Here is a 24,806-nt window from a genome sequence, read left to right on the forward strand (position 1 = left end):
GTAATGGGGTTCTAACTAGTCCAGTGTTAAACCTCCTTAGCTCATTTTTCCGCATTGAGCCCTGAACCTCCTGTAAACCAGTGTTGATTGTCTATAAACCGTGTGGCCAAAGGGATTTAATTATACGTGCAGAATTTAATGGTAGCCGTGCACTGTGCTGAAGCTTGTATGGACAGCCTTTACATGGAAATACCAAATATGCCACTATTAAGTGACTGCGATTTATATTATCATTCAGTGAATAGACCTGTGCTGACCCTGACTTGTGGCTTCGCCATTCAAGGCTGAACTGACTACTCCTAATGTGTCAGTACACAAAACCGCTTCATTGTTCTTAAGAGAATTATCCCTGAATAAACACAAAATTGTTGGGCTGAACTGCGTATCGCCATAGGAACCAAGCCTAGCGTTATATACTCACCTTTCAACTAATTACAACAAGGCCGCTGGCTTATGTATATAAGGCATACTTCACGCGAAACAAAATACTTGAAGGACACATTGAACTGTACTCATTTTAATATGTATATATTCAATGAATTGCAGGAAATCATGTCTTTCTTGAAATAAGGCTAAAAAATTTTTTCGTAGGGTGAGAATTTCTTTGTCTTTGATAGAACATGAGCGTGAAGGTTGTTAGGGCCAACGGAGTAAAAAAAACATTATTTGGGGTGATATAAAATTATTGATTTGCATACAAATAATTTAAAAAGTGGATGGCACTAGAACAGGTTTTATTATTTTGCCCTGTTGAACAAGATGTGCGTAATAAGCTTTACAATCCCACGAGCCGCATACTCTCGCCTCCGACGTGTGTTTCAGGCGCTGTTCATTGTCATCAACAGAGATGTATTTTTCAGAGCGTTTGGTTCTGTGTATTGTTTATGTAAATCTCCCAGAGTGTGACATTGCAAGATAGCTTGCAGTACGGTGCTGATCCACGTTTTAGGCCGGCAGCCAATGCATTTTATCTGTAACTTCATTATAGTGATCTTCCAATTAGCTGTGGTCTGTAATACTCTGATTTTGGTGGCGGTAGTTTTGGGGGAGGATTGTTTGATAGTTCTGCTCGAGAGGCAAAATAAGGGGCCTTATTATAGAAAGTGCAGAGGTTTTGATGTAGCGCAGTTCTGTTGCAAAGTTTGCCGATAAGGGAAAACTGGCCCTTGAGCATCCATTCTGTTCTGTATATTAACACTCCTAATCTGCACCACTGATAAAACTGCAAGCTATTTGCCTTTGGAGGAATTAGTTCTGCCTCACTCATGTAACCAGGCGACGGTGATTAACCTTTAAACTGTCCAATATTCTCAGCAGACTCCTGCTCCAGATTAAAAACTATTTAGTTATGACCAACTAAATTAACAAGACTCTCTTTTAAAAAAAAAAAATATGATTGAAAAAAGAAAATGCATTAAAACATGGAATTGGAAAATTATGTTAACTCTTTGCTATCCTGGTGGGTCTTTCGCATTGAGTAGGATTTGACGAGGCATCGCTGAATGAAACGCATTTGAAATTTAGTTTCGAATCTATAATGGCGAGGATGTTCTAGAAACGGTAGTATTTTTATTGTGGTGCTAACCATATTGTTTTGGATTAAATCACTAAACTATAGAGATTGTAATCACAAAATGACCCAAATAATTAGGAGAAACACTAGATATTAGGAGAATTTAAAAAAAAACGTAAATAATTTTGGTTGCCTGTGACCTAAACGCCAAGAGAAACACCTTTCTTCTCTAATGGATCCAACTGGGTTCTGACCCACTAGCCCCTGTGCCATTATCTCTATTCTCAATCCCTATCCACTATCCACTGAAGCTTCTTTAGGGTAAGCAACTCTTATTCCTTCAATGTCAAGGTGCTCTTAACTTTGAATTTCCTTACTCCTCATGTATTGTTTAGCCTTACATGACATCATGTGTCTATTGTACAAAGTGTATTGCTCTTTACTGTAGAATAAAGTGTTGTTGATTGTTCATCAATAAGATATAATGTTAATTATGATCTATAAACCGGCGTTTCTTGTTTAGATTGTAAGTTCTGTGGGACAGCTCCTGTTTGCATACATGGTACCTTCTTGCATGTAATGAGCTTAATCAATGTTTACCGTCCCGCAAGCCGATAATGACTGTTGACACCAAGAAATTATTTAGAAACATATATACGAAAAAAAAAATACGAAAAAGCATCAGTACATTTTTGCTAAATATATGAATGGCATTTTTTTTAATGTGCCACTAGAAACCAAAGGGGGTTTCTAGTGGCACATTAAAAAAAATTATTATTAAAAAAATCTCTTATTTCAGCATTCACGGATGGACTACGCAACACTTTAGAACTTAAGACATTAGTTACAGTTTCAGATGCATACAATGTGATATAATAAAATGTCATAACATTTTGATTTGTGGAGCATTAAGAACTCTTGAAGGACTAATGTTATTATTACTATAATTTATTTATATAGAGCCAACAATGTATGCAGCACTTCTCGCAAGCTTACAGTCTAGTGGATAGGTAACATATAATAATATAATTGTGCAGCAATAGGCATATTAAAGAGCTTTTGCTAATGAAAGAAACAAAAGAAGGTCTTTTATGAAGATTTACATTAAGGCAGGTGCTGAAGACAATATACTCCACAACATTTTTCTACTGTGATGATGGTTTACCTATTTCAAACATTTTATATGTTACATAACCCAAAATTGGGTCATAATGAGTTCTCAAAAATACATTAAAAAAAATCAACTAAAATAACCTTTGACTGGAGGTGACAATTATCAATAGGCATAACAAACAGAGAAATCAGTATAAAAAAATATGTTTTTTTACAAAATACATTTCAAGCAAAAAAACACTATAAGAAAAAAAAATGTTTCCTTGGTGCATGACTACTCGTCTTGTAGTTCTAGATGGGAAGAAGACTTGAGTTCTAGAATTCTAAGGATTATAGAATGTGAGTAAATATTAAAGATTGCAATGAATAATGTTTTTTGTTTCATGATGCTTCCATGAAGTTTGCTAATCTAGATGCAACGCTACTAGATTGTCAGTCAAACCACGGTCCACATTGAAACCGTCTTCATATAGCAATTTAAATCATTCGTGGGCCTTCCTCTGGCATTATTCAAAAGATCATAATAATTTTCTTGTGCCCATAGCACAAAAAAAAAATCAATTATTTCCCCACAAAGACTTGAAAGTACTTAGCGAGTGCTGCAAGAAAAGCTGAGGGTTATATCAAATTGAAATAGCACTCATTACACACAACACAATTAGTTGCCACTAGTCTGGCCGGTGCTTTAATTCTGAATGGCATATCTTTATTATTACAGAAACAAGCATGCAAATGGCATTGTTCGGGATTTGCAGAAATCAATAGGATATAGTTCTGTGTGTTTGGTGGCCACTGTCACTCAGTCTGCTGCGGATTTGAGATAATGTGTGTATTTGAATTAAAGAAGGAAATAGTCGACATTATAAGTGACACCCAAATAAAAGAAATGGGTACATGATATTTGTAATTATTCTACTCATGTTTTTGTTGTAAATACTTGTCCTTTTTGTTTTTTTTAATCAAAGGATTAATTGCATTTTAATAAGGCATTATGATTTTCAGAGCTTTAGTTAATTAAAACTTCTAGTATATAATTATGAAATGATGCTGACATATTTTGTAAAGATCTCCCGTACGTTTGGAATATTGTATATATATATATATATATTTTTTTTATTATTTTTTTTTAATTTTTTTAAATTTTCAATTTCTATGAAGAATAAATTAGAGAAATGCTTAAGATAATAATGGAAGATAAATTCTGTAATGGGAAAGCTAGAGTTTTGCAGTATGCATTCACCTATTTGTATGGAAGCACTGTTTTTAAATAAAAGTGATCAAATAAGGTGTAACTTAGAAATTGCATTAAAATGTCAAATATTGGTTAAGTACCTGAAAAAAGGAAATGTGTAAATACATTTCTTCATGAAACTACTCTATAGAGTAGAAAAAAAATATTGTACTAAAAATATTTACTAAAGCCATGGTTTGACATTTTTTATGATTGGCAGTGAAGGGATGAAATATAATTTTTGTACCCAAATTGTTTATTACTACAGCCCAGGCAGTGTTTAGATATGTTACGTATAATAGGACTTATCACTTTTACATTAAATAGCTATTCCTGATAACCTGATAACAAACTAAAATAATGCAAAAAAACCCCAAAAAGGTAAAAATCTGTTATCTTTCAAAAAAATAACCACAGCTTGTTGAATAATACAGCAAAAGCTGTGAAATATGCATGTTCAATCCTCTTAGTACATTGACCCCATTTCACAATACCCAAACCCTTAGGCTACGATGCACGGCATGCAACTTTATCAGGAAAATGTTTAATTAATTTTATGATGAGAGGGGAGGCTTAGAATGGAGTTCAATATATTATAGGTGTCTTGGGGAAATGTTTTCTAATGTTTTCCGTCCATTGTATAATATAATCTAAATGAAACTTAGAGCTAGCATAAAATGCTTAATATAGTTGGTAAACTAAATTGGGATTGTATATTTATTAACATTTATAAAAAAGCATTTAAGTGGGTATATTAGGCAACATTAAACCATGAAAACGGACATTTGGAAAATCCTGCAAAACACAAATGTTATAATGTTATCAAATTTTTATTAAATATATACTGTAAGCCCATTGTGTCCTATCCATGGAATGCTGTGCTATTACCATGGATATTAGGTGCCATAGGAACTCAGCAGTCAAAATGTTTCATTATTACTAAAAAATATAGCCTCTTAACCAAATGTGCATTTATATTAAAATTAATCTAGGGTTATATATATCTATCTGCCGCACTAAACAATTTTTTTTATTAGTTCTTAAAGGCCTCCCGGGATTTCAGATGATTCCATCCCTGCTTTCTGTCACCAGAAAGCACCAAAAACATTTTCAGAAAACTTAATTAAAAGGTACAACTTAATTGAGACTTTTTTCTCGTAATGTTATTATTGTGATTGTTTTCCAAAATATAGTAATGCGAGAGGATCTCTTATACTTGCACTTACAAAGACATAAGTTATTCATATTTACATTCATCAATATTAATTGCATATGTGCAGATTAAAGAACACAACTATAACAGAATGTGTTACATGTTGTAAGTAAGTTGTATAAGAGAATATATCAGAAAATTAGATTTAAAAAAGTAGACTAAACATGAGCAAAGCAAGTTCCCCATTTACATTGACAATACATTTTAACTTTATGAAGAAATGTCATTAAGGACAAAAAAAAAAAAATAACCTCTAAGATTTGAGATTTTATTATAAAAAGGAAACATAACACTTGCAACTGGGAAACACAATATTAATTTGCATTTGGACATTTATTTTTTGTGTCTTGTTTTGGAGTTTCTATAATATGGTGGAATTTATGAAAATGTATATTTTTCTTTGACTGAATACATGTATTACTTAGTTTAGTTATTTATATTTATAATAAATAGAATTGAACTGTGAAGTGAATCATTTTATAAATTAGTGGTTGTGTCAACTTGGGGATCACAACATTTATTCTTCATTTCCAAAGGATTTTATAGGTATATCAGTCTTAAAATTCAGCTGCTACATTGATCATTTATTTGATTGGACAAATTTGTAGGCTAAAGATCTACATCAGACAGAATCAGATAAGTATCTCATTCACGACCAGAAGTAGTTTTAAAATGGAAAACCACTAACACTCAAAATTATTATTAAGAAATGCTGTTCAGGCTGAAGAGCCCAAAGATACCAAGCAGCTTTCACAGCCGAGTTACTAATTGGGTGGTCCAACCTGCTGAGCTTGATTAAAAAGGGAACACACGCAGTAGGTCAGCCTCCAGCATGCTGTGGCAATTGGGAATGCTAAGAGCAGGGGCGTATTTGGTGCCTGGGGCAGATCCTATATAATATGTAAAAATACCCGCAAAAAGTTTTTGCGGGTATGTCTGTGAAAGACAGCTTATCGGTACCATCTTTTTCCCCAAACAGCTTGTTTGTGCCATATTTGCCCCATACAGCTTTTCTGTGCCATCTTTGCCACCAAACAGCCTGCTCATCCCAAGTATACCTCTGGCAGAGTGTTTCTAGGGGTTATAGAATTGGGGATACTGTTCTGTCAGTGACAACAGAATAGAGGAACTTCTTTCTAAGGACTTAAAGGTAAGCAGGCAATGCAATAAAGCCTTACAAAAAGCAAGCAGAGTGCTGGGTTGTATAGCTGATTAGCATCATGAAGAGAGTGGTGGTCTCTGGTTAGACCTCACCCAGAGTATTGTGTACAGTTCTGAAGATCCCATCCAGAAGGGTATTCTCATTTTGGAGAGGGTTCAAAAGAGAGCTACCAAAATGGGGAATGGTTCCCACTTCCCATTAGAATTGGTAGAGGCTAATACAGTAAAGGGATTTAAATATGCATGGGATAGGGATAAAGCTATCTTGAATGTAAGACAAGACCGAGGACTGAGTCTTACATGAGGAAAAATGGTCAGACTAGATGTGCCGAATGCATTTTATCTTCCGTCAAATTCGATGTTTCTTTGAATTAGGCTATGAATAGAACCATTTCTTTAACTGACGTGAAAACTATTGGGGGGGATTTTTTGGGGGGGGGTCTGAATGTCAGCCAAGATGACAACTTTATTGCTTAAGTAAGTCATAAGAGAGATCATAAACAGCCCAAAACACAATCTTTCCAAAAAGTATATAACCTGTAAAGTCTAGAAAATGTGGCTAAGTTAGCAGCTATTTTATACCATGCACAAATCTTAATGTCACCTTAATAGGTGACAGGATCCTATAATAAGGTACACACCATATAACAGCACATGAAAGATGATGAAAGTTTGTCTCCTACAAACACAATAAGATAATTAGTTCAGGAATTTTGGAGAACAGATTTAATTTGTATATGGTTTTGTTTAAACAAAAGATTTGTAACTTTGGGATAGCACACGCATCAAGCTGAGCAACGAGTAAAATCCTTTCTTTGAATGTCAGGGAGGTTTAATATTCTCACAGGTGTTGCCAACCCTGGCACAAGTAATCATAAAGTGTTTATACCCATCACTTTTGCTTTCAGGAAATGCATTTAGTTAAGCAGTATATGTTTTACATTAATGATGTGCCAACCTTACTCAGGATTGGACTGGGGATGACGAGGTGACCATGGCACTTTAAGGCCAGTGGCCAACTGACGGTTTAATATATGTGGTTACATTCTACATTTTTTATGCAGGAGTGGCAGATCAAGTGAGTGTGTGTCATTGTCAGCCAGCAGCCCACCGGGAAAAGTGTGTTTCCTAGGAGTTTCCTGTTATTTTAGCAAAGTCTTGGTCGTTCATATGTTTAAACCAGATCATTGACCATATATTGATATTAAATATCAATTGGAACTGCAAACTCAGCACCGCTTACTATTTTAAATATTTACTCTACCACCATTACTCAACCATTACTTTCTCTGCAAGGTCTATAATGGAAGAAAAACAAGGTACTTGTTTGTTTGTGGTGACTATAACCAAGCTGCAAATTAAGGGTGGGTTGGGAATGTGGTCCGTCCTGGGTGCCACTCAACAGTGGGGTGCCACTCAACAGAGGGGTGACACAATTCTCCACTGGGCCAGTCCAGATTGGACCACCCCAGGGAGGCAGAAACACAACAGGGTAACATAATGCGAGGTTAAGTCATCCTGGGGTTAAATTATGGTTGCTTTCACAGTGCCAGCAAGAAAACCATTAGTGAGGTAAGGGGGTGAGTGAGGGAAGGAAGAAGAGGCTGAATGAGAGAAGGGGGAGAGGATAAAGGAGGAAGGAGTGAGAGAGTATGGGAGGAAGTAGTTAGACTGTATGGGAGGGAGTAGTGAGACTGTATAAGTGTATGTGTGTGTATAAGCATGTATCTGTATATGTTTTATGTCTGAGCATGGATGTATATGTGTAAGTGCTTGGGTGTGTATGTGTAAGTGTGTGAGCGTGTATGTGTAAATGTTTGTGTGTGAGCATGGATTATTATGTGTGTGAGCGTGGGTGTGTATGTGTATATGATGTGTGAGCATGAATGTGTATATGTGAGCATGGATGTGTATATGTAAGTTTGTGAGCATGTCTGTGTAAATGTTTGTGTTTGAGCTTGGATATGTATGTGTAAGTGATGTGTGAGCATGGCTGTGTACGTGTGTGTGAGAATGGATGTGTATGTATGAGGATGGGTGTGTAAGTATGTTGGTGAGTATGTGTGTGTGCATGTATGTTGGCGGGAGAGTGTGCATAAAAATGTGTGCCAGTGCATATGCGACTTACTCGAGGGTGCCAAATATTTTCCCCGGATGCCAAATACTCTAGGTACAGCCCTGCTATAACCTTTCATTCTCCATTATGGAGAACTATACTCATCACTTGTTAACTCACAACTTCTACTCCAGAGTCGATTAAGTGTTTACATATGGTAAAGTGCTACAAAGCATCAGACATTGTGTGAACAAATTCATAGTGGACCATGCGCCACTTGTTATATTCATTTGGATGGACCAACCGATTTGAGGAAACATAAGTGTTTTTCTAAAAGAGCTTCTGAGGGCATGAATTGTAACCTGGGAAAATGTGGATGAATGCTCTAACTTCAGACAAATTTATTGAATTCAAACAAAAATATACACATCAACCTTGGCCTCCTCTATGTTGCCTTCATTCATTCATAATGCCTAGATATAAGAGGTAGACAAGCTCCCAGTAATTATTGTACACCAAGCTGCCTGGACAAAAATACCTCTACTCTTCTAGGTTTATTTCTTACTACTACACACGCATACAATACCCCACACACAAGAATATCTGTAAGTGGGATGTCTACCCCAGGGACTCATATGCAGAGCCGGCCTTAGGTGTTCCGGCGCCCTGTGCGAACTACTCCTCTGGCGCCCCCCCTCACTACCCCCCCTCTGCCCCATCAAACTACCCCCCCTGTGCCTTCAAACTACCCCCCCTGCCCCTTCAAACTACTCCCCTCTGCCCCTTCAAACTACCCCCCCCTCTGCCCCTTCAAACTACCCCCCCCTCTGCCCCTTCAAACTACCCCCCCTCTGCCCCTTCAAACTACCCCCCCTCTGCCCCTTCAAACTACCCCCCCCTCTGCCCCTTCAAACCGCACAGGGCGCCACACTCCAGGGGGCGCCGCCGCCGGGTCCTCCACCGCCGCCGCTGCTGCCGCCGCCGCCACGGGGTCCTCCGCCGCCGCGGGGTCCTCCGCTGCCACCGCCGCCGCCGCCGCGGGGTCCTCCTCCGCTGCCGCCGCCGCGGGGTCCTCCTCCTCCGCCGCCCCCGCTGCACCTAAATGAAAACGTTGTTTTTTTTGTTGTTGGTTTTTTTAACTTTATTTAACATCCTCCATGTTAAATAAAGTTAAAAAAAACTTTATTTAACATGGAGGTTATTAAATAAAGTTAAAAAAACCAACAACAAAAAAAACAACGTTTTCATTTAGGTGCAGAGGGGGCGGCAGCGGAGGAGGACCCCGCGGCGGCGGCAGCGGAGGAGGACCCCGCGGCGGCGGCGGAGGACCCCGTGGCGGCGGCGGAGGACCCCGTGGCGGCGGCGGAGGACCCCGCGGCGGCGGCGGCGGCGGCGGCGCCCCCTGGAGTGTGGCGCCCTGTGCGGTCGCACAGGTCGCACACCCCAAAGGCCGGCCCTGCTCATATGACCTGTGGTTAATAGAGTGTTTGCAGCAAGCCGGAGTCCAGTATAAATGGCAGATCATTTATAGCTGGTTCACAGTAATGCAATTCAAGGAAATTGTTATAAGAGGTGTTATCTGTTGAATCAGTTGACATTTCTAAAATTAGTCAAGGTTCCTTACACATAGAAGTACTCTTCACTAGCAGAAGACATATTTGTCTGCACAGCTTCAAATATGGTCTGAAATAATAAAGGTGGTGAAGGTATGAGCTATCTAGCCACATTTTTCACACTTCTGTGTATTTCCAGCAAGAAGTGATATAAATTTGTATGGATTTCCCCACACATGCATTAGGAATATGTCATTAGATCGGCCACAGTTTTCTTTAAAGGGTGATTAATTCAAAGCTTGCTCAAATGTTTGCTCAGCAGCACAATACTGTATGGTGGGAAATGAACTCTTTAGTACCATCTTACCCTATCAGCCATGGCCTGCAGCAGGAAAAGAATGAGAGGAGGTCAGTCAATTATGTGTGGTAATCATCGTAAGCATATTATCTGAGACACAGATGTCTTCCATGACCCCGCACGGAATAGCTATTAACCCCATGGCAAAATAAAAATGGAGACAAGAAAGAGCATTTCCCAGAGGTAAAACCAGATCTATTTAGTCAAGACTTGCCAAGCCTCCAAGAAAGTTGAAGGCATGAAGCCATTTTTTTGCAGGAAACTGTCCAACAAGCTGACCTTTTGACAATGAATTTGCTGCTGTTTTTTCTGTCACTATTGTTGTTACTGGACCTTTCTTTTGTCTCAGTCATGTGAGATAAATAGATACATCATCTGAAAATGAACCCAATAAACTGACTCATGACATAGTCTTGGAATTTTACAATTTTCGTTTTTTTGACTATATGGGATTTACATCTAATTTTTTCAAAATACACCAGAAGTTGATTTATTTTGTAAAATTGTGTCCAGTTTATCATACGTTAAAATAGCCAAAATAAGGAAATGATTAATATATACTATATACTTTAGTATTGATACATTTTGGATGCAAAAGGTTTATTTTTTCTTCTAGGGTCTTGGTATCTTCCCACAATGAACACTTGTGACCAAGAGCGGAAAACAGAGCTTACTCAATACACTGTATGGGAATTGAAACCAACTAGTATTCTAGTATGCTAGTTTTGCCACCTTGTGTCACCAATATCTGCTTCTCTGAGATACAACAGTTCCTTAATTATAATGGTCCCTTAAGCTAAAAACAGTGACGGTAATCATTTATTTTCAAGTCTACGCCATTGGCTGTTAATGTGAGAATAAGAATATGATATAGTTTATTTAACGCATTTCTGGGTTTTATAGTTATTAAATCAGGGATCATTTTGTCCCTGGTCCTTTGCCAGGGTTACTTTTTTTAATTGGTTGTAACAAAATAACTATCTGCTAAGATCTGTACCAGTTTTAGTTTTGACTGTAAAGTGTTTTAGCGGTGTATGGCTGTACGATGTGTTCTGCTCTCTTGTGTAATAGCGCATACCGGGCTTAGCGCAAGAAACTCAAATACTCTAAGCTGTGCTTTTCTGTCTGTGGATTAAAATCATGGCAGGGATAGAAAACTATTAGGATACTGAGAAATATTTTAAGCTTAAAAACATATCTGTTGAAGGACTCCACTGACAAGAAAGACGGCAATAACCCTGAGGTGCTACAAAACTCATTTCAAACTGCGCTCACAACTCAAACTTTTGAACTTTAGCAACAATACAGAAGAACAATAAACATGTGTGAACAATGAGATTTTTCTTCAAAATGCTTGGAATGTCATCAGCTGTCGGCCTTCACAGTTCAATGCTTATTGTGCATTTGGTCTTACAAACTCATTGGAAAAGCTTGACACTGGTGTAAGCCGAGCTATAGCTTTTCACAAGGTCACGACTGTGACCACTTACTGTAAATAGCAAGGAATTTGATAGATATAAATAATTATAAACTAGAATGGGGTTGAATGGAAGAGCAATTTTTTTTCTTATTACAATAAAGGAACAAAAAAAAAAAAAAACGGATTTAAAGTGATAGAATTACAAGACCTGTTCTTATCCTTGGGCTATGGATATTATAGTTTTCAAGGATTGATTCAATTGTGTTTTTAATCATTTATCATTTCGTTTCGAGGTGTTTTATTTGTAGATTAATGGGCATATTACAGGACAGCACAGATCAGAAACCCAAATATTAGAAGCAAAATAATATGAGATTCTATGTATTTGCAAGTCCTCTTCATTTTACACCAACTACATTACAACGATTCACATGGGACCCTGTTTAAAAGCGGATCTTAAGATGCATCATGGTAGATTGAGATTTACGTCACATTGGCTTCTTATGACTGTGGGTTTGGACCACCAAAATGAATACTGCCCAATTTATTCTACTTCATCTATCTTCCTGTGTACTGTAATTAAGGGCATGTTTGGGCATGAATGTTTTATGTAAAACAGTACAAATAACTTTAAATTGTGCCATTCACTGCATTTCATATGATCAGAACTCTTCAGTTCTTCAGATGAAGCACTTCTTCTGGAAGAGCAGCTTAATGAGGGGCATAGAATAGGTTCATGAGGGGTAGTTGGTTAGTTGAAAATTGCATCAAAATGCGTGGATCCCTTTCCCTGGAGAACCAGCAGAGTGTCCTGGAGACTCTGGGAAGCAGTGCTTCATTTGGAGACTCCAGTTGAGTCTCTAACCATTCCAGGTGTGAGAACTCTAATACTTTCACCTTAGCATCATTTGTATCAACTTGATGAGCTGGGAGCCTCAAAACCATCCAAAGGACACGTTTGTAAAATATGCATTAAACTTTCAAGCATGTACCCTATCTTACTTTACACAATACTCATAATTTATGCTCAGTTTATTAGAGATACATGGAAGAAACATATGTACAATAAAAAGTACTTCTGAATAATATCAACATGTTAATAGTCTTGTCTAATCATAACAGATAACAAAAGGAGATCAAGATTTACTTGAGCTCAATACATGACATTTTTGAACACAGTGAATATGATTAGGAATTTCTGTCTAGCACATTAACTGAGGTTTTGGTAAAAGCAAAAATAAATAAATATTTTTTTTTTCCTAAATGTTTTTTTTTGTATTGAGTGTCCTTACATTATTGAAATAATGTTCTCTTTTGCTAGTTAGTAAGAATAATGGTAATCAAATACAATAAGTAGGCTATGGGCTATTCAAAGAAATACACAATTGGGGCTTACAAAAACATAAATATAAATCATTTCATGTGTTAGGACAATTGGCACAGCATGAAAACAAGTATATGATAAAAGGAATTAAGGAAATATGACCCTTCCGTCTTGACCTGTCCATTTTCAATTCATTGTGACATTGATTTCATCCATTTCTTTTATTACGTTGTTTAAACATAATAATGAGAACATTGTATTCGTATTTTTAAAAGAATGATAAGTTCCTGCAGATCAGGGTTAGAGAGAATTTATGTGTTTATTTTCAGTGTTTCTGATCAGAAATGTGTGTCTACATGGACCCATTTTATCTCTATAATACATAAGTCTTGCATCAACCTTTTTCCAATGGAAAATAATATTTTGTATGATTTTGACCACTTTTTCAAAGTGAACACTTATATACAGTAGTTGTGGTATAGATGCTCCATTAGGGGTTTATTCACGGAAGTCAACTCACTTACTTTAAAAACGGCCAGCACCTTAGGCTTTTTCTTGCAAGAATAGCTTGGTTGGCCCTGCATAATGTTTATTTAACTCATACAACAAAACAGGTAATCCATACTGTAAATGCTATTTCAAATAAAATAAGGTACAAATGTCCGGGGTTCTACCACACCATGTGGCCATATATAGCTTAGCTTGTCATCAAAGGTGCATCTTAACTCAGCCCCAGCCACCCCATACCACTTACCTTTGTGGCCGAATTCTACAGTGCTGAGCCCCAGGAAATGAGGTCATATTCCGACGCAGTACATGGATGGCATGGAGTCAGATTACTATGGCGGCTCCATATGGGCTAGCTACCAGGAACATCTCTGATCTCTCCAACCGGCCAAAGAAGTGGCATGCCATGGACCCTGATTGCCCAATAGGGCGATCTGCACCGCCTTTTTTCTTTGACTTGAGCAAATCAGTTCTCTATTAGTAGTATGCATGATTAAGTGACAAAGGCATAATTGAGACATTGAGAGGTATTGAAAATCACCTGATTCTTTTGCAAGATACCCTTCCCAGGGTTTGACAATGTATTCTCAAGTTATTGAGTTAAAAGCTGTAATTGTCCAGAAAAATTCCAATTAAACTTAATTTAACTGTTTCATTTACTTGCTACGTAAGGCTATGATCTCTTATATGTAATGTTTGTTGAGTTATTTGAGTTATTGTATGCAAACATCTGCTCAGCATTATATTGTATCTGCATACTTAATCTCAGTAAATACTATTTTCATGAATGTTGTGCATGGCGTTGTGCTTCCATTTGGTCGTTTAAACCGTTTGATTGACTTTGTTGAAATATAACCAATTAAGCCCAAAAGCTCCACAATAGTCTAATGTCCCCCAAATTTGACTTCATTATCCTCGCTCACAAATCTGTATATCAAAAAATAAAACTAGAAAGATTATTTGTATGATACATGCTTGCAAATGAGTAAATCATAAAAACCTTGAAATACTAAAAATAAAATAAAAATAGGTTACATGATAAGATATACCATCCAGTAGTAGGTGCAACATTATGCAGTTTAACTTCCAGCACACTACAACACTACAACACACACAATAACAATGACACAATATATACAACAGAATATACTGACATAATACAGTTGCATGGGAAATTAGAGCAAATGATAGTGAAGATTGTCATTGCCTGGGTTTGTAACATTGTATTGTAATTAGTCTCCTATAAAATGTAAATAATAGCCAACTCTTATTATCTTCATTACTTTGGAATAAATACAGCCTTCTCTTTAATGAGATTCCGTCTGTGTTACCTTTCTTTTTTAGAGGACACAATTAGAAATAAAAGAAAAAGTGCAGAACGTGACCTTGTCCAGGTATACAAAGATAAAAAAACAATATCCTTAGTAACATAAATCTCTTGAGTTAAGGGATGCTACTACGCTCTGTGATCTTGCCAATGTGAAGAAGATGCCCAAGGGAGAAAACAAATGATGGAAAGACTTCTAACTGTACTGTCCCTGGGACTCTGAGTATTTTTCTATGATGAGCCTATGTCTCTGAATAAAACAGCTTATAATTACTTATGGTATATATTAACATGAACACATGTTGGCACATGGCCTGTTCAACTTGTCAAGATGCTGGACCAGTTATATCTGGTCGCTACAAAAAAAAGGGCAAATAACAGGCATTAATGTTTGTGGTGGCATCAAGTCTTTCTAAGAGCAGCTGTACCTTCTACAATCCATGGATGGACACATCTTCACAATTCTGTCCACTGCGGCAGAATCTGATTTTAAAGTTACTATCACAGGATAAATTCACCTATAGTGGTGGAACTATCTATGGAGGGCTCTGATTCAGGACCCCATACACAATGAACTAACCCCAAAAAGCTGTTCCATTTCTACTCTACTGTGCTGGGAAGAAAGATAATCGAAAAACTTCACATACCTTGTACAGGTATAAATGTGTATGGGACATATTGTGTTACCTCTGAGGTGACAAGTCTAGTCTAATCCCTTGAATGCTGGAAAAAAAAGTGAAATGCATTATCCAAGGGCTTTAAATGTCATCATAGACACATTATCATTTCCCAAGAAACACTTGGCCGGCAGGTAGCTATACATTTGTGAAGGTGAACGCTGTGTGATCTTCCAACAACTAACCTTTTAAATAATGCCCTTTTTTTTTCTTTACAGAAAAAATTTCATTAACCTTTTGAAAGAACTAATTTATTTATTTTTTTATGTTTATTGTAATGGTAAAAAGTTCCTACATTTCTTTTCATGAGAACAAACAAGTAGGAGCCATGAAACAAATGAGAAATAATGCAGTATTGTTTATTTCAGTTCTTTGCTATATTTCATGAAAAACAAAGAAAAATCAATACGTTTGAAATTTGAAAATATATTTAATACACACCAAATAAATGGATGGAAATTTTGCTAGATGTTTTTCTACTTCAGTTTCTTCTATAGGAATTTTACTTTTCAGCGCCATCTTTCCAGCTATACTCAGTATGATCTTCTGGAATACTCAGTACTTCTAAACTAATATTCAGACAAGTCAGCTAAATATGGGATAAAAAGACCAGCATGTAATGAGACAGTCTGGTCAGAAAATAACATTTTCCTAAAAAACAAAACAAAACAAAAAACCTTAAGTTAACCCCTTAATGACAAAGGACGTACATGTACGGGCTCAAAATGCATTGTTTTCAATGGGTTTAGGGACCGCCCATTGTCCTTAAGGGGAACTTTTCTCACCTCAACAGTTTCCAGCAGGTTTCAACTAAAATTTGGTTGTTTATAGCAACGTATTTATATTCAACTCACTGTAGCGTATGAAGGAACATATGACCTCCCACGGTTGCGTTATTGCCAAATATTTTAAGTTGTTATATTTTAAAAGATAGTCAAATAGGTAGACATGTACACAATATGGACAAAAGTTTTGGGACACCTGGCCATTACACCAACTGGAACCTTGATGACCTCGTACTCTCAATTCATAGACATTCATAGGTAGTTGGTCCCCCCTTTGCAGCTATAACAGCGTCCACTCTTCTGACTCGATTTCTTTTTATTTACAGTACGTATTTAAATACCCCAGTTACTGTTAATATTTGTTTAGAATGTTGCTGTTTCCTCCAGCGGCCGGCACAAGGTGCAATGTGTTTATTAATATGGACGCTGACTCCATTAATGTGAAGGGCTTCTTTCTCTAACATCGGTTGGGAGGGTTGGGGATTTCAGTCTGTTATCGTCTGCCTAAAAGGCTCTTATACTTCTTCCAGGGAGCAGACACAATAACAACTCCAATAATTAATGCTTCTTATGGCCTTCATTTTCAAAAGGTCAACAAGGAAAGAGAAAATATTGTTTGTTGCCTCCTTAGAATAAGTCAGAAGCATCTGTTTTAAAGTCTAGCTTTCTTTGTTTGAAAACATAATGTTTGCATTTGTGACCACTGCAATGAATATACAGCAAAAAATGCATTTTGTTCATAGAAAATTCATTTATTAACGCTGTCAGGCCCATCAGTAGGAAGCAGTTTTCTTCTCTAAACGCTAGAAAACTCTTGGTTTTCTACTTTTATTTTAATTCACCATTTTTAAAAGAAAATGTACCTGCATAATGTGGAAGGGTCCTGAGATGAGCAGAAGAATCCTGTTTCGGTTAACTCCTTAATTATCACATCCTATTAGAAGTTTGCTATAAATATTTTTAAAAATTAAAAGTTGAAAGATTTTCCCCCCTTTATATACATTCCCCATATAAAAAATAATTTGCAGCTACAACAGGGTACAGCATGCTGATCGTTTTAAACTAGTATATAGTGTATAATACATATAATATGCATAATACGCTAATTGTAGGAATGTATTAGTCAATTTGTTTGGTGGAGGATGTATTTAGTACATGTTGGACTGCATTTGGTTCCTTTGGATATTAGAAGGCTTTGTGAGGATTTTGCCTGTATTGTTTAGTTAAATTAGTATATTTGCCATAAAACCAGGTTACCAGAAACAAGGTCCTTGGGTATATACATAAACATAAACCTGGGCTTATACACAGGGGTAGGCGCCAACATTGCTCATTGTGGACATTTACTGGCGTCTCTCATTTAATGATGTTCTATGATCCTCACAAAACTTGCCACGAACACTGGTGTCCTTGTACGAACACTTTGCTTATCGCTGCTTATACAAAACAATATAGATACCTAATTGGAATCATGGATTAGTTCTACAAAACAGAGCCTCAGCCTGAAACACGTTAGGTGATTGTAATTCCTTTCTCTCCTGGTCTGGTTAGTAATGATGCTTGGATAAGGATTTTAATTTGAATGAAATCTCTCTTTGCTCTTTGTAGATAGTGGTGCTGCGCCTCATGGTTTGAGCAAGGAGAGTTGAATTTCGCAGGCTGACGCACTATACTTTGGGATGTAGGTACACTCCACTTTGTCTTCTTTTGTTGGAACTGTTGCTTTGCAGGTCTAGGTTTACATTCTACTTTGTCTCTACCTCTGTATGAAGTCAGACCTAGCCTGGCCATTTTGATAGCCTAGAACATGCTTATGGCACTGTACTGCTGGGCTGCTCCATCACTATTATTATTATTTATTGTTTTATATAGCGCCATCAAATTCCGTAGCACTGTACAATGGGTGGACAGGACAAAACAAGCAGTATGTGACATAACAATTTGACTTACAGAGACAACAGGTGAGCAGGGCCCGGCTCAAACGCGCTTACAATCTAGAGAGCTCATCTAGGAACCTTGTCGCCATATGCATATGTACTTTCTTTCCAATGGCCGGTTTAATCCATTTTGTTGTGTAAGCTGCCTTATAGTTTTCAGTGGATGTCCTTAAAATACAATTTTCATCTACTGTAGGTGATGAACATATATATTGGTAAAAGTAATTGAGTCCTTTGTGTGGTGCATTACATTGCATGACCTTGATGGTGTCTATTGTTTTTCTCTATGCCTTTGGTATATTTTTATTGATACCATGTTAATATTCTTTTCACTGATTTGGCATGGAGTTCAGGCCAACCTTTTATATACTGTAACGTTCCTCATGCATTGTGCACGTTAGCATTTCAGGCAGGTAGCCTGTCCTTTTGGTTCTCTGTAAAATATCAGGCTATTGTCAGACAATAATACTCTAATGAAGAAATCTGTTTTCATATTCCTGTCAATTCTTCACAAAGATACGGGTCATATTTTCTCTATCTATATTTTTATGTCCTTCAACCTTTCTCACATTACACATAATGTATGGGTGCAAATTGTTGAATATAACTGAATATAATTTAATTCATCTAGGAACATTTTTCTTCTGCAAGTGTTGACCTTGGGACCATTAAACAAATCTGTATGTTTCATCCAGAATAATGGCAGTGTGCACATATTTTTACACACATAATGATATCCAGTTGTATCCAGTTATATTTTAATGTATGAAGAACCTCAAATACTAGTATCAAAAGTAACATGTTTACTTATTTACCACAATGAGTTTTATCGCTAGATATTGTGGATCTTGGATATTGGATATGTCTGGAGTCTTTAATTGCATATATGGGATCTCTTAGAAATGAACCTGGGGTCTCAGGATTTCACAGTAATTTATTCTTAAAGAAACCTAAGTAGATTTTAAGCAACCTACTCAGTTCTTACAAGAATAAAATACCTAAAATACCAAAAATATATTTATTGCCGTTCCCTGATTTAGAAACACTTTATATTCCTCAAGGTTTTTTTTAGATTTTTATTTATCTAACAAATTCTTCATTCTCACCATAATAACTGCACAATAAATACTAAAAAAATGGACCCCTAGGATAACTTGGGGCCAAGTTAAAAAAATATATACATATATTTTCTTAAACCTGGTGCTTGGTACCCAAGAAAAACACTGTTTTCTTACTGTTCTCTGTCTCTTGTTCCAGCTCATTATCACAATAAGAAGGAGAAATGCAGAGATGAGAGACAAAGGCAGTGCTTACAGGTATTGTCTTTGTCATGTGACTGTATTCGCCCGTGTGATTGACTGTAGAAGTGATCACATGCGCGGAAGTGCAAGGGATCTGCTGTAGGCTGACCGCGCAGTGCCCATCCCCAAAAGTAGTGATCATTGCAATGTGGGACGGATGGCCTACAGCAGCTAATCGGTGGCATGAAACATCAGACCACAGAGAAGGTATTCCTCTGCATAATTTTTGTTCAAGAGGCTGAAGATTGGAGTCTCCCTTTAATGGAAGTCTTGCATACACCCTTAAAAATGTCAGCCTTCCACTGGGGTAGGTAGGGTGCTGCCCCAGTACACTATGGAAAAAGTGTTTTGAGTGATCAAGTATAGTGATCGCCATCTTGTGATGTTTCTGAAGATGTAATTAGCACACCAGATTTGGCCCTTCAAACACAAAAAATTGAATGTAGTATCAAATGAAACCCGATGATATTAACGCCATAGATTTCTTCTTTGCACCACATGGACAGGTCAATAGAAGTTCTCACAACAGTTATAATAAACCTGGAATTCATTTTGTTCTTTCAAGGAAGGGTTTCCATCGGGGCATCTTGACCTCAGTGTATGCCATGTATAAAATAAGCCACTCTAGTAAATGAATTCCTTTGGAGATGACAAAGGTGATCTCTACTACAATCATAAAGGTTCTATTACAAGCCACAATTCAGTTATATGCTCAATAGGTTGGGTGATAAAGTGATTCTAATATAAGAAGCTACTACTCTGAAGTATACGCTGTTGAGGTGTTTTACATTTATATTACAGACTTATATTATATTACGGGCCACATTCACATTCCAATCATATATTTTCACATTATCAACCTTATACTTTACACTGTCCCCTTCCCGCCTCCTATAAGGATCTCTCAGGATAAATATTCTCACGGAGCATTTTTTCAACTTCTCAAAGTACCTTGGAACCTTACCCAATTCCTAAAGGCAGCACAAATTATATAATAAAATTAAACTATTTGCAATAATAATGGTGATACTCAATATGGCTTAATCGGCTTTATGCACATATTTAGATTTTTTACTCTAGAGCTGTTTACGTATTACTTACGTAACACAAAATATTAAATTCCCCCTCCAAGCTATGTTAAGTGGGGGATACCATGGCTGACGGCTTTTTTTGTTAATTTAAATCACTGGGTATTATAACATCATTGCGCATGCAGGCAATCAGTGGTCGCTCATATGTGGCTATTATTGTGTCAAAATTGTCAAAAAGGTAGTGACGTTGTCAAAACCTTCATATACTAAGATGCTTTGGGAACCCAATACCTTGGGGCCACCGCACCCCATGTGCTCCATGATCTCAAATCATGACCCCGTCTGGTTTAAGAAGACTCCTGGCGTCTCATCTGATTCATCCATACTATACAATTAGGGTAGAGTTCAGTGTCACGAAGGCCAGGGGAGAATGTACATAACAGGGGCTCGTTATTACATATAACAAAAGACAACATGGGGTTTCATATCCGCGGGAAAGCGATGTCAGCGCGTTACCATACACACGGTTCATTTCATTTGTTTCAATGGCTAGAAGCCAGCACGAATTGGATATGACGATACACCGGGATATGATAATCATAGTTGATGTGTAAAGCGCATTTACAATCGCATTGATACTATTCACCCACAAATATATATTTTTTCAGAATATTTTTTTTTTCTCAATAATAGAAAGCTTTCTGTTGATTTCCACCTCATGTGATAGGAATATAAAAGAGAAAAGTGATGGTATTCTGCGAATAAAATAATAATAATAAAAAAAAAGAACTGTGTGAATGTAACTGCACCTTTTCATGTAACAGCTAAGGATGTCTATGAGATAACGGCTCTGTGTGGATTGCATTTGGCCTTGTGCGGAGAAGGTAGAGTTATTTATCTTATCTTGATCTCCACACAACAACCAGCCTCTCTTCCAATTCAGCCTTAATCTCCTTAGTAAATAATACAGATATTTTCCCAATAACAAAAAATGGAGCTGCCAGATTCGGTTTGATAACACCTCTCATTTACACACCATTTTCTTTCAAAATCTGGCTGATTTCTCCTAATCTCTTTAGCTTATCAGAAAAAAAAGCCCTTTCACATTTAACCATGGTGTGGTTCCTGCAACCAGGCTATTATTATTTAAACAAAACCCTTGTTGGCTACAGCTGCCTTTTTTTGAATAGATATGTGACCTTCTTGTTCCATCTCTGTTTTCCAAATTGAAGACAAATGATTGTTCTGTTGTCCAATTTTGTTACATATCACGGTACTGCAAGGAAATGGCTTAAAATCGGATATTAATTGAGCCTAAGCCTTGAGGCTCTGTGTGGTGTATCATCGGGATGGCGTGTAATTTCTAGCCACTAGCCACAATTTAATTAAAAGAGATGTTACAGTCTCAAATAAAATATTTCAAGACAAGAATTAGATTTTCTGGGTATCAACTAAGTGAATTTGGCTGCAGAACATCTAAGGATAATTCAAATCTCACGGGTCTCTTTAATTTAAGCAAAGGACGTAAACAGAATTAACCATATTTTGAATGTGCACATTGGTATGTCTACATTTTTAATGATGCAATTAGACGAATTAGTGAAATTACCCTTTTTAAACACGACATAAACAATCCGGTTTTGTGTTTACGGAAAAGAATATAAGGTAATACAGAATCATCACGTAGTGAATAAATCATATTAATCACCGACTGGAAACGGATGAACCCCAATATGCGTTAGTGACCCCATGATATACTTATGTTCTAGAGCATGGCGTGGTATAGGGGCGGAACAGCCAATAAGTGGGGTATCTATATGCAAGGAACCCCCACTTAACAAATAGCAATGGTTACAGCTAAGTGGATAATATCAGAAGTGCATAAAAATGTAGTTAAAATCTGTAAAAAATGCAGTAAAATGCCTAGTTTATCTGTGAAACTGAGTTAGCTGTGAAATATATATATTACATAGTAATAATATTACATCAAAGCCTATAAAAATACTTAGCTGAAAAGCAACAATATCATGTTGTATATATATATATAAAATTAAAAATTTAAAAGAAAAGTTATAATATTCAAAAAATCAACAACTTATGTTTGTTGGAAACTGCTTTACACAGTCCAAACTTGGAATTAAAATTGGCCCTGACACTTTACATATATATATATATATAGAGTTCTTGATATAAATAAATACATTCTAAGATCTACAATAAATTATAGTTAGACAGGATTATTATTTGGATTTATTAGAAATGAGGGGAATGTGGTCGGTACAGAAAACGCATTCATGCGCACATACGCAGAGCAGCTCACTCTACAGGTGTTAAGTATTTCTAGTGTGAGTAAAGAGGTCGTAGTGAAAGTGATTGACACTTATAGTAAGACTTTAGTTATACACACTCTTAAAACTTTAAAGAGGCGTTGTAGTCAGTGACAGATAACACAGGGAAGTTAATCTCTTCCTCTTAAAGTCAGACTAGGTTGATTCATTTCTTTAGAGACGGTGGAGTCCCACATGGCCGTCACATCCCTTTCTTGTAAGGAGATGTGGGGAGAGGCTACAAGGTATAGTAGACTGTTTTTATTTGAAAGCAATTAAGAATACCTAATGTAATGGTTTATAGAATAGTCTGGGATAGTGTCAACTGCAAACTAAAATCTCCATGGTCAAGGCCAGATTAAGAAGCCCTGGAACCCTTATAGTAAAAGACCCCCCCATTTGTTTTGCCCCCGTTTATTTTTCCACAGCAACACTAACTAGTAGAAAACAAGAACAGTTTATTGCAGATTCCTCCTCATGACGTCACACTCCGTTCATATTGCACATTGGCATCACCTACTTCATGGCCTGGCCGTTGCCGGTGGGCAAACCATGTTTCGCTGTAAAATAGGCACTGCGCATGTGTAGCCAATGAAGTGTCAGGGGACTGTTGGTCAAGACTTTCCCATTCATATCAGGGCGATTCACAAACATATAATGTAGGGCACAACATGATATTACATATATCACAGGTGTGAAGAAAACTAGGCATTTAATTTAAACTGACCTGCATTTGTGGGCACACAAGCCTATGCAACATGGAGGGATGGGAAAGAGAGATCAGTGAAAGAAGGGAAGAAGAAGACAGCTCACCAAGCAATCCGAGCGCGCTCTGTGATCCAAAATGCTCAGGCACTGGGTGCGGATAGACACTGGGAGAGAGGAGCTCTGCATTTAGTGAATCTGGCACTACACATACCTGCTGCAGAGCCGTCTCTTTTCAGTCTCTCACACATTTAATGACAGCATTGGAGCAGCTCAGGCAAACTATCAAGTTAGTCTATTACAGTACATGATGGGGGGCTCAGGGTCTCCTACACCGCCCTGCCCATGGTTGAAAGGCAGTGGTCTGATTTCCTCCAAGCTTTAGACTGTGGCATTGACGCAAGCCCAAAATAATGCACATAATGTATTTTGTACACAATATTTAATTTCTTTAATTACAGCACTGGGAAATATGTTGGTGAATATATATATATATTACTGACAGTGGCATGTTTTTGGTATGTTATACCAAAAATAGAATTTCACTCCCACTCTGATTAATCTATACTAAACACATAGAACAAAAACCAGGATGTCAATTAAATTATGTTTGACAGGTATCTGTCTAGTGCACCAAATCAACGCAACGTGCATTTCCTCAAACAGTTCAAAGACAGCAAAAAAAAAAAATAAAAAAACAATGCATTTCAAGGTCAAATCGCAGGGAAATTTCACTTTTCTTTTTATTAACGCTTCTAGAAAGAGACTTGAAAATGGTAGGTGGTGACACGATGGGATTTTATATAAAGATGTGACACCTCATCTTAAATTCCGTGAGCACATTTCTAAACTTGACAGAAATGTCATGAAGTGTAGCTGATAAGGTTTTACTGTCCTCTACAAGCTGATTTATCATACATGAAGTCTTGGCGAGAGATAACCAGATTAGAGTAGAGCGAAAATGACATCACATCAACTCCGTTTCACATCCTGTAGACTCTGGTGCCTATCACCCGTCTAGGTACCTAGCATCCTTGACACACAAATGGTATTTTCAGTTTCAGATGTCCCCTTTTCCTTTCGAGTATGTCACGCTGGGCTAAATCAAGAACAAATTTGTCATTAAATGTTAAGAACTATTAATTCACAGACATTTGTCAGTTAGCACTTAAGATCCTGTTCAGCTGTACCCAGCACACGACGGATGCCACCTATTTGCATAGAATCCCCCATCTTCCCGCTAGTATCAGATTGAGATACCGCTGTC

The sequence above is a fragment of the Spea bombifrons genome, chromosome 3, assembly GCF_027358695.1.
Source record: "Spea bombifrons isolate aSpeBom1 chromosome 3, aSpeBom1.2.pri, whole genome shotgun sequence".
Classification (NCBI taxonomy): Eukaryota; Metazoa; Chordata; class Amphibia; order Anura; family Pelobatidae; genus Spea; species Spea bombifrons.